Source organism: Leopardus geoffroyi, chromosome D3, assembly GCF_018350155.1.
Source record: "Leopardus geoffroyi isolate Oge1 chromosome D3, O.geoffroyi_Oge1_pat1.0, whole genome shotgun sequence".
Lineage (NCBI taxonomy): Eukaryota > Metazoa > Chordata > Mammalia > Carnivora > Felidae > Leopardus > Leopardus geoffroyi.
In genome coordinates this window covers 15032963-15038962 of record NC_059339.1, presented here as the reverse complement: position 1 = coordinate 15038962, position 6000 = coordinate 15032963, and the positions used below count along the sequence as shown (strand labels likewise).

The following is a 6000-nucleotide window of genomic DNA, read 5'->3' as shown; positions in this document are numbered from 1 at the left end:
GCCAATCCTCAGGCGCCATCGACCGCTCGGCTACCCAGGCACCTCCAATCAAGCACCTATATCCGGCCCGGGGCCTGGGCCCCGCGGTCAGGGGAGGTCAGTAGAGAGCCTATCGGAGCCAAGCTGGGGGCGTGGTCGGGGGCAGGGGGCGGGCGGACTGAGACCACGGGGCGGAGCGCGCTCTGCGCAGTCGGGTGCGATTGGCCACCCCTGGCAGGAGCCGCACCTCGGACAGCAGCAGCGGCAGCCGCGGGAGGGTCCGTGTGGCGCCCGGCGGCGAAGGCGGCGGGGTCCTGCGTGACAAGAGTGGGACCAGACACCGAGACCGCGGGCGGAGGTCCGCGCGGCCGTACCCGGCACTGAGCGGCGCGACCCGGGGATCCTCCGGGGGACGAGCGGCAGAAGAGCGACTCGGGAACAAGTGTGCGAGAGGAAGCGGCGGTGGCGACGCCGGGCCCGGGAGTGGTGACAGCAGGTCTGAGGTGAGAGCACCGGGGCGCGGGACGGTGACAGAGTGAGCCGAGGTGAGGGGACCCTGGGCGGAGTGAGGTCGGGAGGACTCGAGCGAGGAGAGTTCGGGAGCGGGTTTGTCGGGACTGGGGAGAGGGGACTCGGAGAGGAGCGCGCAGCGCGGGTCTCAGCGGGGACCCCGAGAGGGCTTGGGACAGCGGGTCCAGTGGAGGGGGGAGGTCCCCCAGAGGGCTTGGGACCTCGGGTGTGAAGGGAGGGGACTCCGAGAGGGACCGGGACAGCGGGTCTCAGGGGAGCCCCGAGACTGCTTGGGACAGCGGGTCCGGTGAGGGGGGGGTCCCCGAGAGGGCTTGGGGCAGCGGGTCTGATGGGAGGGACCCCCGAAAGGGGCAGGGACAGAGGGCCTGGGGCGGGGGGGTGTCTCCGAGAGGGCTTGCAAAAGCAGGTTTGATGGAAGGGACCCCCTAGAGGGGCCGGGACGGAGGGTCTTGGGGGGGGGGGGAGGAGGGGCTCCCGAGAGGGCTTGCAAAAGCAGGTCTGACGGGAGGGACCCCCGGGAGGGGCCGGGACAGCGGGTGTGAGGAGGACCCGGAGACGAGCTTCGGAGCGCGCGAGTGGACGTGGGAGAGGGGACCGAGCCTGGGTCGGGGTCGCCGCGCTGAGTCAGGGACTGCGGGCAGCGCAGAGCGAGGGGACGCGTGCCACCCGCAGGGTCTGCAGTCAGCCGACCTCCTCGAGGGTGGTGTGTGAGACGTGGGACAGCCCGAGCCCTAGTGAGTCCGTGGAGCAGGGATTATGTAATGACACCTCTCCCAAGTAGAACGCAAGGGCCGGAGGGTCTGGCAGAAGCGCACAGATGTTGGCGAGAGCCAGAGGCCGCCTGCCCGACCTCTCGTTGGCCCCTTGGCTTCCCATTTGTTTCTCCGAGCTTGGCGTGGATGCCTTGAAAGCGAGGGGCTCCCTGACCTTGGTAACCTTAAAACCAGGACGTGAAAAGTTGGAGAGGGCTTCTCCAACTCACTACCAACCAGTTGAAAGGGAAAGAGATCCTTTTGGAGCCCCGTGTGGGATGGTGATGGTGATAGACCCTGCATGTCTCATTTTAGCTCAAGGAGCGAGGAAACGTTTTTAGGTTTAGCAGCACTTTGGTATCACTGTTTACAATGCAGGTTCAAAGGAACCAGACACTAAGTTTTGACTGTTTAACTTTGCTGTGCTGGAGGCAGTGGGAAGGTCAAACTAAATTTTGAAACGAGGTATTGGAGTCGCTAAGCTAACGGCACTTTGCAATGAGATTTCTCATCCAGAAGAAGCCACCAAGACTGAGCTTCAGGCACAGTTCCAGGACTAGCTAAGGAGAGAGATAAGCCTATTTAAACCAGAAACTGCCCTGGTAGGAGGCAAGGGCGTACCTATTAAAATGCTGAAACCAATAGCCGAGAGCCAGAGGGGGTGGAAATTGGGGGGCAGCCTCCTACTTTGACGGATGTGAAAGTTAAACTAATGACCAGGCTAGTCGTTCACAATACTTCGGCTATGTTAATACTGCCCTGACTACCTTTCACGTGTTCCCTTGAACGCACACGACTTGTTACAGTTGTACCCAGTAGTTTCGCATTTGAAATTTTTAATCTTTTTCTCTGGGTGTTGTTCCTCCTCACCCCTTCTCTTTGCGACTGATTTCTGTTTTTACAGGAGCAGACTTAGAAACGGGATGGTTTGGGGGAAATAATGGGGAATGTCATCATCTCACGGTTAGATATTTTCTTTGTTTATGGTTTAGAATATGTCTTATTAGAAGCTTTCAGGGGCACCTGGGTGGCTCAGCCAGTTAAGCGTCAGACTTCAGCTCAGCTCATGATCTTGTCCATCCCGAGTTCGAGCCCCGCGTCAGGCTCTGTGCTAACAGCTCAGAGCCTGGAGCCTGTTTCAGATTTTGTCTGTCTGTCTGCCTCTCTCTCTCTCTCTCTCTCTCTCTCTCTCTGCCCCTCCCCCACTTGCGCTCATGCGTGTGCTCATGCCCGCGCGTTCTCTCTCTCTCAAAAATAAATAAACACTAAAAAAAATTTTTTTTAAAAAAGGAAGCTTTTGCTGTGTGTAATAATTGGCTGTTTCAACGGAGGGGGAAGACCTTATTTCCCAAAGACATAATGGAGAAGGCTTACATAGAACTGCCTATTTAAATCCAAGCCATGGGGCGCCTGGGTGGCGCAGTCGGTTGAGCGTCCGACTTCAGCCGGGTCGCGATCTCGCGGTCCGTGAGTTCGAGCCCCGCGTCGGGCTCTGGGCTGATGGCTCAGAGCCTGGAGCCTGTTTCCGATTCTGTGTCTCCCTCTCTCTCTGCCCCTCCCCCGTTCATGCTCTGTCTCTCTCTGTCCCAAAAATAAATAAACGTTGAAAATAAATAAATAAATAAATAAATAAATCCAAGCCAGAAATTACTGAAGTCACTGTCATCAGGGTGATAGTAAATAGAGGACCTAAGGTGTGTTAAGTAGGATTATTTCATGTTAAATTTATTTCTCCAGAACTCTCAGCCAAATTCAAGTAAAAAATAAAGTTCATTAATGCAAGAGGTTATTTACAAGGGGCAATGTCTTCATTATGTAGCGCACATAACTTATGACATGGTCTGTGGAAGGACTGGGAATCTCAGTACCAATAATTCTACAAAGTAATAGAAATGTCTGCGCAGATAAGCTCTTTGATCATACTTGTTAGCTCATTTCTGACTGGTACAAATGGTAGCCTCTTAAGACAAAACATTTAATTCCTTATAAGAGAAGAAAGTGTTCTGATACTCCCCTGAGTGATGACCAAAGCAGTCATTTCAGCCACATTACATTATGGTGCTGATCCAGAAACCACGAAGAGAGATTCATTGTAACAGAGTTTTTAATGATAGAAAGGGCCTATAATGACTTTTTATTCCTTGGGGTGATGAGTGGGTGGGTAGGAATTCTGTGGGAATTTGTTTTCATTAATTTCACAAAATAAAACTACACTACGAGAAACTATAAATATGTGAAGTCATTACACCTATGTTCATTTATACTGTTTCTTTTTAATTAGGGGCACCTGGGTGGCTCGGTCAGTTGAGCATCTGACTCTTGATTTTGACTCAGGTCATGATCCCAGGGTCGTGGGATCCACGCTGAGTGTGGATCCTGCTTAAGAGTCTCTCCGTCTGTCTCCCCCTGCCCGTCTCTGTCTCTCTCCCCAGCTCACGTGCTCTCGCTTTCTCTGAGATAAAAAGAAATAAATAAAAATTAAAAATACACATGTACTGAAAAGAAGAAATTAAGAAGGAGCCTTCCACTTCCATGTGAACTGTGGTTATAGCAACCACATAATTCAAGTCCTTGTTGGTCTGCAGTTCTCAAACTGTTCTTACTCTTCGGCAGGATTCAAGGACTACCCACTAAGTACAATACCCACTTTACACTTTTCTTTACCACTTGAGAGTACACAGTCAAACCATTGTCATCTCAGAGTCTGCCTTGACATCTAATTTGTTTTCATGTTTAAGCCAACCTGAAAAATTCTCATTGCTTGCCGGCCTTCATATTTGTTGGTTTCAGTAGCACAGGAGAACAAAAACTATTGATACTTTTATTTTAGAGTCTCAGTTAAAAGCCTCTTTCCTTCATAATCTTTTCCTCTAGTCTTTGTTTCTTCCCTCCCTGCAAAAAGAAAACAGATTGACAGGCAGAAAGAAAGTTTCTCTCTAAAAGTTTTTTTTGTGACTCCCCTAGAGGAAGACTTCTTTTCAGTCTTCAATGAGATTCAATGAGCTCCTCTTCCATGATCCCGTCAACCAGAGAGGACAGTTTTGAATTAGTATTTTTGAGTTGTGAGATACTGTGCAGTTGCATTTGAGCTTAGGGAGTTTAGGTTGTGATTATTTAGCTTTATCATCCATTTAATTGGTTGCTTTGTTATTTATGAGAATATATTAAAAATTTGTTACCATTTAGTAAACTCAGACTGAGAAAAAAAAACAAAACAAGTGGTATCTATCAGTCTAGCTATCATTAAAGATATATTGAGTTTATGGGCCAAAATGTGATCTATCTCCTTTCTAAGCTATAGGCATCGAATTAAAAGCAACAACTATTTAGAATTTTTAGGATAACCAACAGGGATTACATTGATAAATTATCATTCCAGCTTTATGTTAAATTTACCTAAAATTTTTTTTTAATTTTTTAATGTTTGTTTATTTTTGAGACAGAGAGAGACAGAGCATGAATGGGGGAGGGTCAGAGAGAGGGAGACACAGAATCCGAAACAGGCTCCAGGCTCCGAGCTGTCAGCACAGAGCCCGATGCGGGGCTCGAACTCACAGACCGTGAGATCATGACCTGAGCCGAAGTCGGACGCTTAACCGACTGAGCCACCCAGGCGCCCCAAAATTTTTTTTAATGTTAATTATTTTAGAGAGAGAGAGACAGAGACAGAGCGTGAGTGGGGGAGGGCAGAGAGAGAGGGAGACACAGAATCTGAAGCAGGCTCCAGGCTCCAAGCAGCCAACACAGAGCCCGACATGAGGCTCGAACTCATGAACTGAGCAATCACAACGGTAGCCGAAGTTGGATGCTCAACTGACTGAGCCATCAGGCGCCCCTTACCTAAACATTTTATAAATCAACCTAACGTGTTTTTTTTTTTTTCCCATCTGACCTGAGATTTGATAAAGACATCGAATCTCAATTATTTCTATCTTACAAGAGAATGATGTAGAGTCCCGTTTCTTGATTTGTTAACACAGATCAACTTCCTGTCCATTGTCAGCTATTCCACACAGACACATTTTTCATCCCCAGAGCGAGTGAGAAAGAGAATATGCCTTGGAATGGACATTTTATTCCTAGGAAAACCTGTTCCCATTAAACAAAGAGGTGTGGCCCATGTAGCATTAGGTACTAATACCGAGAATTGACATGCTGGAGTCTAGTCTTTGGGACCCTTTCCACTTCACCTGTAGCCTCAGTGAAATAATGGATAGCAAATTCAACCACACAATGTACATTTTGTTACATTTAATATTATAGTGAATTATCAAAGTGCCCACTGGAAGATTTCAGTTTTATTTCCATCCACTATTTCTGATGGACAATGGGATAAACCTTTATTTCCAGATCAAAGTAAGAGTCTGGGCACTATGCATTTATTTTCATATGTTTTAGCTTCTAATGACACTGGCTTATGTCCACAACAATCAAGGCTCAGGACAATTCAAATAGATTTTGTTTACCCATTACAATAGATGTCACTAACCAAGGCAGAATGCTTTCTTAAAATTTTTTTTTTTAACGTTTATTTATTTTTGAGACAGAGACAGAGCATGAACGGGGGAAGGGCAGAGAGAGAGGGAGACACAGAATCCGAAACAGGCTCCAGGCTCTGAGCTGTCAGCACAGAGCCCGACGCGGGGCTCGAACTCACGGACCGTGAGATCATGACCTGAGCCGAAGTCAGATGCTTAACCGAGCAAGCCACCCAGGCGCCCCCAGAATGCTTTCTTAA

The 6000-nt window shown here is 48.9% G+C and overlaps 1 protein-coding gene across 1 annotated transcript in view; it reads left to right on the top strand.

Moving 5' to 3' along the window:
• The first annotated feature begins 374 nt into the window (after positions 1-374).
• The window catches only part of TAOK3 (TAO kinase 3), a 179992-nt gene continuing 174366 nt past the window's right edge, over positions 375-6000 (top strand). The window contains exon 1 of the mRNA XM_045457410.1: positions 375-482. The gene's annotated coding sequence lies outside the window, so the exon portion shown is untranslated. The remainder of the gene's footprint in view (positions 483-6000) is intronic.